The sequence below is a fragment of the Cryptomeria japonica genome, chromosome 10, assembly GCF_030272615.1.
Source record: "Cryptomeria japonica chromosome 10, Sugi_1.0, whole genome shotgun sequence".
In the NCBI taxonomy this organism is placed as follows: domain Eukaryota; kingdom Viridiplantae; phylum Streptophyta; class Pinopsida; order Cupressales; family Cupressaceae; genus Cryptomeria; species Cryptomeria japonica.
This window is the reverse complement of record NC_081414.1, coordinates 612,082,526-612,095,061: the sequence shown is the minus strand read 5'-3', so window position 1 is coordinate 612,095,061 and position 12,536 is coordinate 612,082,526.

Below are 12,536 nucleotides of genomic sequence, written 5' to 3'. Positions count from 1 at the left end.
AGGAGGGATCCATAGATAAAGGGATTATAGATCAATCAATCACTATTCTACACAGATTAGTCCTGGAGCATAAGATTGAAAATGAAGGAGCCCATCTGGAAAGCTTAAGGTAATCACTGAGCATATCTTGAAGGAATTTCAATCCTTATAGCAAATATCAAGCCGACAAACACAAGAAAGATTTACTCGGGCTAAGAGAGCTGCTTTTGATTAGGTAATTGAAACAGAGAAGAAAAAGATTGAGGTGAAGCTAATCCTAATAGAAAATTATTTGAAACAATGTACAAATATATATAGGGTATGTTGTAATACTAAAATACTTATAGCAAATGCAGATAAAAAGATAAAGGAGATTCAAGAGAAAATTGCAAGTATTGCTAACTCTTTTGATGGATTGATTTCATTGACTACATCAATTGATGGTGAAATTTTGATTTTGGAGAGCCAAATTTCTGCTCTTGAGAAGGAGAGAGACAAAATAATTAGAAGAGCTAGAAGTCTGAGAGGCTTGGTGATTCCCCAGTTGGGTTCACTTTGTGTACACAAGAAAGAGTACATGGATATAGTGGGAAAGACCACACCGGCAGAGGTAAATGAGAAAGAATATTTTGCACATTTATTGGGTGGACTTGTATCTATTTCTAGCATGTTCAAAACCGGTTTGGATACTTATGTGGAGTTACTAAAGAAGGCTTCACCGGAAATTTTGAAGTTGGTCAAGCTCTGGTAAGAAATGTTTTTTGGGGATATTCATTGTACAGTTCTTATTCTTTGACATTTTGTTTTGGGCATTGATGTCAAAGGGGGAGTAAAATAGATGTTAAAAAGAATAAAAAGAATTGTATATATTAGGGGGAGTTTTGAAGTTTTGAAGATATGGAGTATTTTTCATATTCAGCTCAAGGGGAGCAAGGGCAGGATGAAACAAGCAAATGATACATTGACCATTTTTCACATGAGTGTTGCCATCAACGCCAAAGGGGAAGATTGTTGGTAATTGACACTCTATTGGTTAGTTTCACTATGTTGTCATTTATGGCAACATGATTTTGTTTTCCAACTTCATGTTTTGATTCTATGGTGTATCGGTAGACGCTTCATAGATTCTACACCAACACTGACACCAGCACCAGCAAGTTGAAGGATTTCTTTGGTCACCGGAAATGTAGGCCAACATGGTTTAGTAAAGGTTATTGGTATTGAAGGTCGACATATCTTGGACCTGGCATCAACAATTAATTTTAATGTTTATGCATTTATGTTATTTGGCCGACACGTAATTTAATATTGTATATATCTTTGTAAGCCGACATAAGGCATAAAATTTGTATAGGGTATATAGGATAGTTTGATAGATATAGATATGGTGATGGATATTTAAATGTAATAGGATGTGAAATTATTCAAAGAGATTATGTATGTGAGGAAATTATTGTAAGGGTTATTCTAGTAAAGGGTTTAGGGATGCAGGCCAGAACAGACAGAGCTTAAATCAGAACTGTATTCTGGCATAGAAGATGCTATCTTAGTAGTTCACAATTCTCTAGATTGTAGTCTAGAATTTTATGTAGTTAGTGAGGCTCCTATTGTGATTGAGCAGTGTGCTCTAGGCTGTAAGTCTTCCTGCAAGTGCAGGCCCCTCATATTTTTTAATATCTCTTCATATGGCCAGTGGATTGATATTGTGGGTCACAAATCCCACTGTGGTTTTTCCTCTTTGAGGTTTTCCACGTATAGATATATGTGTTATGATTCTCATTTATGTCATTAGCTTATTAGGTGCTTTACTTCTTTCAATTCTGTTTATACCGGTATACCGATTGGTGTATGCATGTTTTAATAAGGATAAAACTTACTATTCTTGTATAACATCAATTCATCGCCCCTCTCAATGTTATTGGTTTCCAATATTATTCAATAGAAAAGAGGCAGTATCAACTCTTACATTCCACATTTGTTTATGAATTCTTTAATTTTCTTGTTGCAGCTCTTCACATTTCTTTTTTCATTTTGAATTATCAGGGGAAAGTATCATTGGCATAGATTGTCCACTTCTTCTAATGGTTTCCTCATGCAATCCTTTGTATTGATCTATTTCCCTTACTGTTCTAATTATTTGTGCTCTATTAAACTTTGAAATGTCAACTCCAATGTCTACTAAAACAATGGGATCAATTTCCCCAACTTTCAATTTCATCATATGGCCAAATGCTTTATCCACATCAATAATCTTAGGCCTTTTATTCAGAGGATACAATGCCCATTGTTGTAAGGCTTCCTCATCTTGGTCAAACCTAGATCCAATAAACACATCATTTACTCCTTGAATGTGAAATTTGAAATCCTTGTTGTCAGAGTGTAATAGACTATCAAAAATAAAAGATGCACTCAAATCCCATCCTAAAAACAAAATTACTCTGGCTTCTGCAAGTAATTACCTCCCTTTTTGGGGAGTCATTGTAACCAACTCTGCTTCTATATCCTCCTTTAACCTTTTCAACAACTCTTCCTCATGTTCAAGTGTTATATGTGGGATAGATTCCCTCAACCTTTTCCTTTGAAATTATAGAGAAAAGATTTAAATTCTTTATATTTCACAAATACATCATTTGCTACAAAAGTAGAATGTTCTTATAACCTTGAATCTGCATGAATCTCCATATTAGTCACAATTTTCTCATTTTCATTTGGTTCTTCTTCTTGTTCCTTTTCTCGATATCTAGAAATAACTTCATGGTCATTTAGTTCACTTTTTGACATCTCTTCTTCTGTCTCCATTTCCATCAACCTTTGTTTCTTTTCTTCCAACTCTCTATTCAAATTATCAATTACCTCTTGTGCTTCTGCATCTTCCATATTTTTGAAGATGTCTTCTGCTTCCAAACTCAAGTGCAAATAACCTCCTAGATTTTGTCTTTTCTTACAAAAGTGGATGTACCCCTCTGGATCATAGTTTTTTCTTGCAATATGTTCAAATAAATTATACTCCTCCATTAACTTTATGTCAATTATTTTATATGCCTTTGTAGAAACAATAGTGAAATCTCCAAAACTAAGAGTTCCAGGCAAGAAAACCTGCTTATGTTGATCTCCAAAGTGTTTAGAATTTGAGACACTTAATTGTCTTACAATCTCCAAATATGTTATTCTATCAGGAACACATTTTGGTAACATGTATGGGCTTCCTTCAAATCCATAGATCCTAAAACAAGTAAAGTTTTGGTGCATGTACCAATCTCCCTAGTTATGATTCACAATTTGCCTATCATCAAAATATTTAGGCCTTAAAAATGCCTTAATCTCATTTGAAATTGATCCATCACAAAGAACTCTGTACATCCTGTATAATGGTTTCACTATCCACTCTTCAAATTTTATGTAGTTTGATCTCACATAACGAGAGTCCTAAATAGAAGTCCATAATTGAACCGGTTGTTCCTCCCTTTCCCTATTACTGGTATTAATCACTAACTCCTCAGACCACATACCCCTGAAACATCCATAAAATAATACTAAATGCATCAACAATGAATAAAACTTGAAATTAGGGCTTTTGTTATCCCTAAGGTTCGGGAAACCCTCATGTAATTTTTCTACCAAATAAGAGGCATAACCAAATGGTATGGGCTCATACATTTGGATATCTAAGGCTAAGACTAATGGCCCAGTACTCATTAGATCAAGAAATTCAACTCCTCCTAACTACCCACAAGATATATAAGTATATTGTAGGTAATGTCTAAATAACTCAATGTTGAATGTGTTAGGCCCAATATGGAAAGCTAATGTACTGAGAGGGGAGGGGTGAATCAGTACTTCAAATCCTTTTCTTAACAATATCTTTACTGTTAAGCATAAACTGAATAGTGCAGTAACATAATATAATGCTAAAATAAATAAATAACAATCATACATGATTCACTCCATAACACATATATTTTGGTTACGTAGAAACTCTTGGTTAGAGAGAAAAACTACGGTGGGGATGGCACCCACACCTTCAATACTGCAATAATAAAGGTTGCTTAGTTAAAGCTACATGTTTAGCTATTTCTAGTAGCTTACCCTGTTAGGAGTATCAAGATCTGTTAGATCTACCTTGCTAAAGGATTTTATAACACTTAATCTAAATGTTGCACTTGGTTAGAGGCTTTACAATTTATAGACTTGATTAGAGTCTTTTACCCTGTTAAATGTTTCTCTTACAACTTCAAAATATTACAATAAAATCTATACAACTATCTGCAACTTTACATCTGAAATGTTATAGCAGATTCTATGTGCTCAGATAAGATTACCTTGCTTATAGCATACCTCGATAACCCATATAGTAACTCGGTAAACCCTTCTGTTTACTCTATTCTTTGACTGTTCTCTAAAATCCTTCTTGGTGACCTCTGTGTCTCTATAATAGTCATAACACTTAGTGATTTCACATGTCTTGCTTCATATATTTCTATATCTTCCTTTCTGTCATGCTGCATGTATATGTGTGATCTTAATCCATGTTGTATAAATAGATCTCTTATGTTAGTGATCCATTCATTGCTTTGATCTTACAAAAATGTTTTATCGAATGAGTAACCATCTAAAATATTTCATTGGTTAGATGACCTCAAAATCATACACAATCTTTAAGTGCAATTTCCAATGTGATAACGGTTCTATGTTCCTTGATCTTGTAACATGTTTTCATATGTATATCTAGGTTCAATGAATCTGGTAACATGTTTCACTCAGTGTGTCATCTTTGTTGCTCGGTAGACATGGAATGATACTCGGTAGATAGCTCGGTGCATACTGGGCTCTTGAGAATACTTTCTTCTATAACCGACTGGACTGTGCATACCGACTGAATATTTTGGTAGAGATAACCGACTCGAGTATATAGAATAACTTTGAACATAAAACTAATGGCAACTTGATAAGTAGTAACAATCTCCCCTTTTGACATTAGTTGATATGTTTGACAAAACTACTTTCAAAGTCATAACTCAATAATCTATATACTTTGCAAATTTTGACTATACTGACAGTATATAAATAGTCAATGAAATAGTAAAACTAGATATACTCCCCTTATCAATATACTGTACAAAACTCTGATTTTGTATGCTCGGTGATTTGCTCTTGTTCTTTGCTTACTATTTTGTTCACTACTCAGTTCACTGGTCTTGGATACTCTGCTCACTCTGCTCGGTATACTCCCCCTGTATACTACACTCCTTTTGTTTGATACTATACTTTGATGCTTTGAATACTATATCACTCCCCCTTTTTGACAAACATCAAAATTTAGTTACCATTTGGTGGTGGCAATTGGTCAAAAATGGATTTGTACTTTGTTCGTGCTTTAGTGAGAGCGATAGAGAGGGCATCCTTTACACTGTCCATTAAAGAATTATGCGCTTGAATATCAGCCAATAATGATATTAAGCCATCTAAAGTGCTTCCCTCTTGTGTAGTAGATAAGTATGTGGCGTGGTTGATTTGTTCTTGGACAAATGAAAGATGAGGAAGGAATAATGTCTAAAGTGTCATTATGTCCATCCTGATATTATGTTCATCATTTCTTAGGTCCAACTATTGAGCCATGAGCTGTTGTAACTTTGTATAGAAATTTTGAACTGAATTGGGCTCTGTGGTCAACTTACTTGAGAGATCGATGATCTCTTTCTCAATTGCTTCTATTTTATTTTTTTATGTCTTTAATAAATAAAGAAAATGTACAGAGTTTCTGAAATAAATAAAGAATGTGTTTGAGTTGAGGGGACAACTCAGCAATAAATTTGACAAGTTTAATTTTGCCAATAGCTATAGCTTTCTGTACCTCTTCTATCATTTTTGCAGTGAGCTCCTTGTCTTTTAGCTTGCTCAAATATTTAGATGCATCTACTCCAGATGTCTCTATCATGGTTAGGAGTTCATCCAGTTGAATGTGGATGGCTGCATCTTTGGTTATTGTAGCTTCAGGTAGGATATCTGTTAAGAGTGCTTTCACCTTCTGAAGTACTTTATTTTTCTTTTCTCTTGTTCGGCCTTTTCTTTGCATAGTTCACCGAAATCAATGAGTGCTTGCCCCTTTAATTTGGATATATCAACATTGGGCAACACTATTGGTTTTGACAAATCTACTTTGAAACTATGCTTTTTCATCTTCTTTTCTTTTCCTTTCACCGATTGAACTAAGACAATGGCTTGTGAGGCTTGATGACCCTCGGTAGGTTGCTTGGTAGAGGCAACACTTTGGTCAGTTTCTTTGGCCTCTGTAGTGTCCTTTGGTGTCTTGGTACTCGGTGTCTTAGTTGCAACATTTTCAATGATAGGAGGTTCTTGAGAAGTTTGTTCTTGAGTAGTACCTTCTCCTGCTATAGACTTGTGACCTTCAATGCCTTGATCTGTATCCTGAGGGGTTTTGGTTGAGACAGATTGATTGACCAGTGGATAAGGCTGAACTTGTTCCAAGACTGATTCACTGGATACAAGTTTTGCATATGCATTGCCTTCTATCATTTCCTGTTCAGGTGCCTCTGTATCCATGATATCTTCATCTATTTGAATGGTGTCAGCAAGGTCTTGCTCGGTAACATCAGGATCTTGCTCGGTGACATCAACTATTTCAACTTCAGCTTGGTCACCGGCATCCTTGTTTCTAAAGATTTCCTGCCACTTTTCTTTTGTCTCATTTTCCACTTCAATATACAGCCCATTCATCAGTTTCAAGGCTTTTTGTTTGACGAGGAACTTTGTGTGGTAGGTTGTCAGATGTTCTTTTATTTCAGCTACCGACATGTTAGGAAAGAGATGTACCAAACTTCTTTCTCTGATATGTTTCTCCGAGTCCAGGGCATATTGCCACCTGTTATCAATATGTGCATATAATTCTTTTGGAAGAGAATTAGAGACTTCTAATGGGACCAATCAGAATTTAAGAAGTGTGCAGATGATAGCTTTTTCTATTTGTCTCTTTTCATCTTCATTTCTGGATTCATACTTAACATATCTGAATCCTCTTAATCCACCATATTCCTTCAGATTAGTACAAAAATTTTCAACACTATGTACATTTACCTTCTTGCTCTTGACAATCTGAAATTTGCTTGCATCCTCAGATTCGGTGTCACTAGACTCTTTTGCCAAAATGAGTCTTCAAGTAGATTTCTTGTAAGTTTTTGTTACCTTGGGAACAGTAACACTCTTTGTTTTCTTACTCGGTGAAGCTGCAGATGCTCTAATGTTAGGTCGCTTTGTTGGAGGAGTCGGTGAGGCCTTTGTTGTATCTTGTTTCTTTCTTTTCAACACTTTTCCCTTAGGCAATTCGGTGCTCAGTGTTATAGCTTCTTCTTGGGCTTCAGATTCCTCTTCGGTAATGGCTATAGTGCCTTTGACAGGTGTGGAGGAAGAATCTTCCCCGAATTTCTTCAATAATGCCTTTATCATCTTTGTTGCCTTTCTTGTAGCTTTGGGTACTACAATGCTCATTTTTACTTTTTCTTTCACTTCTTCATAGGTTCCATACCTCAGCTCGGTAGCATGTCTTGGCAATGTAAGAAATGCATCAATTTGTTGTTGTGTGATGTCAAAATCAATCTCGTAACCCATAGGTGACAAAGATTGAGTTCTTGGTTCCACAGCATTCACATAATAGTAATCAATGTCAACTTCAAAACATATGTCATCTTTGTATTTCTCCACTAGCTTGGGTGGAATCCGGTACTTGTTATGCATTTTCTCTTGAAACTTACTAAAGTAATCATCCATAATATCATTAAAATTATCACCTAGCTTCTTAATGAAGTCATTGATCTGATGGGTGATTGGTCGGTGTAGTTCCCAAACAACTTTACCGACTGATGGAAAGAATTTTTTTAAATAGAAAAACATGCAAACAAGTAGTGATCCAAACTTTAGTGTATTAGCCGAGTTGTTCTTCTTCGGCTTCCTGATGGTGTTCAGATTCTCAAACAGGTTTTTCAGCAACACCTCACATAGATCAATTTTCATTCCCTTTTTCACAATTTTGTATGCTAGGTCTACTGCTGCACATGGTACACTGTTTTCCCTTGCCGATTGGAAGAAACAGTAACCTATTACTCTAATGGAAAATTTTAGTTCTACATCAGTGACATTATTCAATTTCAGTCCTCTGCAATCTGATTCCACTCCAGTTAAACTGATCAATTCCTTCTGTGATATCATCTTTTGAGCTCGGGCATGATCATAAATAGGGTAACCGGTGATCAATATTTTTCCTTTGCCGCCAATGTATGTTTTGTCAATGACCATAATCGATATATGTTTCCCCGATCTACCTGACTTACTCGGCTCCTTGACAATGATCGATACAACTTTTGATGATGCATCATTCGGCTTATCATGCTTATACATCGGTATATGATATCCCGACCATGTGCTACTCATTTTGTCTAAATATTTTCATCGGGATAACTTTGGCCGATAGTACAAGTTTCAATTATTTACAACTTCTACTTCATCTTATGGATACAAATGTTTATAATATGCTTAATGGATTCAATATAAACTGAACAAAACCTCTAACACACATAGGAGCTTTGTTGTTTCTTGCCATGATCTCTGAGATTCTTTTTGAAATATACACTTGGGTAAAATATGTGTATCATGTAATGTTTATGATGCTCAATTGTTGGTACTGATTATATGTATATATTTTGTCAGATTCTGTCATCCTTGGTAGAAACAGGTAATTGACTGTAGACATCGTCAACCCTTTTGTTGAGGACCCTATACATTCTAGATAAATGAAAGGTAAGGAAAAAAAATATACAATGATTATGATGTCTGCATATTTTTCATGTTGTCTACTATTTAATTTTTAGCATACGTATCATGTAATTTTTAGCTAACATAAGATAAATGAATTAAATATGCAGGAACTTGAACCCCTTTGATGAGGATCCTGCACAGTATCATGGAATGACAAGTATAAGTCAATACACCCTTTAGAAACCATTTATTAACTGCTTGTTTTCTCTTTAATAATAAGCCAGCTTTTAGAAACAATATTTTGTCAAAACTTTGAAATTTTTTTCTCATCGAAACCACATGTTATAGCTCATTCCACCTTCTCGACCCTCCTATATGCAACAAATCTAATACAGTTATCAACACTTGAGGCCCCAATTGGGCTTATTTAAATTTTAATCTCAACATCAACTTTAGGGCCGACTTCTTCATTTGATGGAGTGCAGGTACCACCAAATAGGTATTTGTCAAATCTGTCTTCCTCAAGCAAGGGAAATTCAAGAAGAGGAGATGAAAGTGAGACATGTAGTGCATCTAAAAGAGGGAGATCAACTAGAGGTCAAAATATTAGGAGAAAATTCAATAAATGTATGCAATTTTTTCTTTCTCAAGGGGGATCATGTTCTTATGATGATGAGAGCATAGATGACATTGAGGTGCCCTTGAGGTACATACATCTATAGAAACAATGGGTACCCAAGGAAATTCCTCTAATAAACACTAATTTTTGTGTTAACGAGAGGATATATCGCATAGCACCATCATCATTACATGGTTTGGGCCTATTTTCCATGGACGGCATAAGGTTCGTTACAAAAAAATTGTTGAATTGATGGAGTATGTCGAATCTTGTTACAATTATTAAAATTGGATGCAAATTGTTTGATATAAAAAAAGTATGCGTAGGTATGCACTCTCAGTGAATTATATACAACCGAAAGATAATGATCAAAGTAAGAGAGTGGATATGTACATTGATGGAAGGCCAAAAGCAACAAGAAATATTGCAAGTTTTATAAATAGTACACGACCTGGATCAACTAATAAGCAACCCAATTGCATATTTGAGGCGCGCGAGGGAAATCATGTATTTGTATGTGCGATAAAATCAATAAGTGCAGGGGAAGAGCTGCTAATCGATTACAATTTGAATCACATAGATACAAACAAAGTTACTATCATGGGGGTGGTACATACTATATACCATTTAAACCAACCTTCAATTAATGACTCCAATATACCATTTTATTATTAAATTTTTTTGCTAGGTCTATTGGTTTCATTTCGCTAATGTTTTTTTTTTATATTTAATCTTTGTCACGGGGCGACAATCATCTGACATATAGCACAGATAGGGATCTAGCTCCCAGCCCTTCTACCCAGCAGGTAAACCTCATTGTAATTGTACAAATTAGATAGAACCAAAATCCTATATTATTATGTTCTTTTCTTAAGGGTTTTCGAGTAATTTTGATAATTTTACTAACATTCTTGTCACAAATGGATGTTCGGGGAAAGGTACCTGCATTACATGATGACAATACAGTGGTGGACTCACTATTATGCGATAATGACATCGCATATTCCACAGACCCTATCGCAATGATGAGAAAGATCCAAAAAAAAGTTAATAGAGAAATTATTGCTCTGGCATACCAAGTCCCTCAAATTGATGCAATAAAAGAGAGGTTGCAACAATTGATGTAGAGAGCACAAAACTTACAAGTAAGTAGTAATAAAATCTTTAATTATAACATAAGTTCAAAAATGGTTTATATTTTATACTCTTTTATGTCAAGAACTAGAATATGTATGTTTTATTTTTAGAGGAAATGTTGCGTCCTCATCAAGTCGGTGGCCATGATCAGGGTACTCCAAGTAGCTCAGGTGATGACCATGTTCCATACATTAAAGCTACTTTGATGCTCAGATATATCCTTTATGTGTTCACAGGCTCCTTGTTGTTATCAAACATGTGACTTCCCTACACATTTTATAATTGTTGCAGAGAATCCACACTATAACTCATCAACTAGGAACAACCTTCCACTCAAGGTCATCTGACTCAAACACCATTTGACTCTATTTTTTATGCCTCCATACATGGCACAATACATTCATACATCCTTCAAGGTTTCACAACACCAGGGTTGCCAAGTCACAATTCATTGACTCAAACATACCAATTAGGAAATCATTATCTAAGACTCCATACCCTCACTTTGGAACTCTCAATCACTCCCAATGGAATTTAACATTACTCCTAGGGTTTACTCATACCCCCACATACCAATACATTACTTGTTTTGCACATTAGAGATAATATTCTCACTATTTTCATAAGTTGACAGTCTATGTAAAGTTTAGGATAGCCACAAAGGAATTAGGCAATCACTTGCCATAAACACCCAATCTTGACTCAAGACACTCAACCCTCCTTCCAAACATACACCACACACTGATGTTTCCATCCACACTATCTTTCAAGACTATATTTCAGTCAATCCTCGCATGTCAAAATCTTTTTATCATTGTTTTAAAATTTATTGTCATGAGGCAATACAAGAGGACAATCATGTCATATCTTTGATTCAAGGTCTTTTAAGGCTTCAAAACTCCTTTGAAATCTCTGCGATGACTCCCCACACACCTTATTCAACCCCCAAAAATATACCAATGCTCATTTATATATACTTTTGCACCAAACCCTCACAAATTTGCCTTTCCACTGTCCTTGGACTAAGATACCCAAAATAGTCCCAGAAGTCTTCAAATCACATGCCAAACTTGGAGTGAAAAACCTACACACTTGATAAAATTAAAGTACATAATATAATACAGATTTATGCCCATTTGTGGGCTTATTTGGTAAAGAAAATAAAAAGATATTACATTTTGAGTGCTTGATGCCAGCCCTAGGTAGGGTTTGGACAATTTTCACCGGAATGGCTATAACTTTTCAAAAACAGATCCAAAATTAATGAAACCAAAAGGAAATGAAATTATATTCATGACACTTCGATCTCCAACAAGTTTATAAAGCCAATCAATGCATTTTATGGTGGAAAACATGTGGATAACAGACTGCAATATTCAGAAAACTGAGAAAGAGTGCAGGGAATTCAAAAGTTTTTTATTATTCTCAATCTCTAAAATTGACTGTTCTGCTTTAAAAAATAGGTCATAGTTCCTCATTGTTCTCTTGGTGCTCCTGCACCACTGTGTTATTTCTCATATATTTAATGTATTATTCTTGAAGTGATGTCCATGTTCCTGTGCAAACGTCGCCTCATCAGATCCCATCATCCCCGCCTATATTGCCAACTGCAATGTCGGCAACACGCAGCATGCAAACATCCAATAGTGCACATAATAATTCACCCCAGAGTTGGTAGATCCCTCTTTTATTCTCTCTTTTGTTATGTGTTGATTTCCCTTGAAGTGTTCTTTCTTGGGGGCATTTCATAGTGGATTCATTTTCTGCAGCAAGACATGTACATGAAGATGCAGAGGCCACTAGTAGTGATACCATAGCAGCATTTTCTAGATCTTCCCATATTTCTAGTACGGGAATGTTTCCGGATGCATTTTTGGTGACTGAATATTTGCTTCCCATAAAGATAGAGAAGGTTCCAGATACTTTAAAATTATTATGTTATATAGAGTAATTGTAATTTACTTATTGATCACTCGTTTTGGACTAATCATCCCATGATTTGTTTACAGGAAGTGATATTTTTTATTAAAATCTT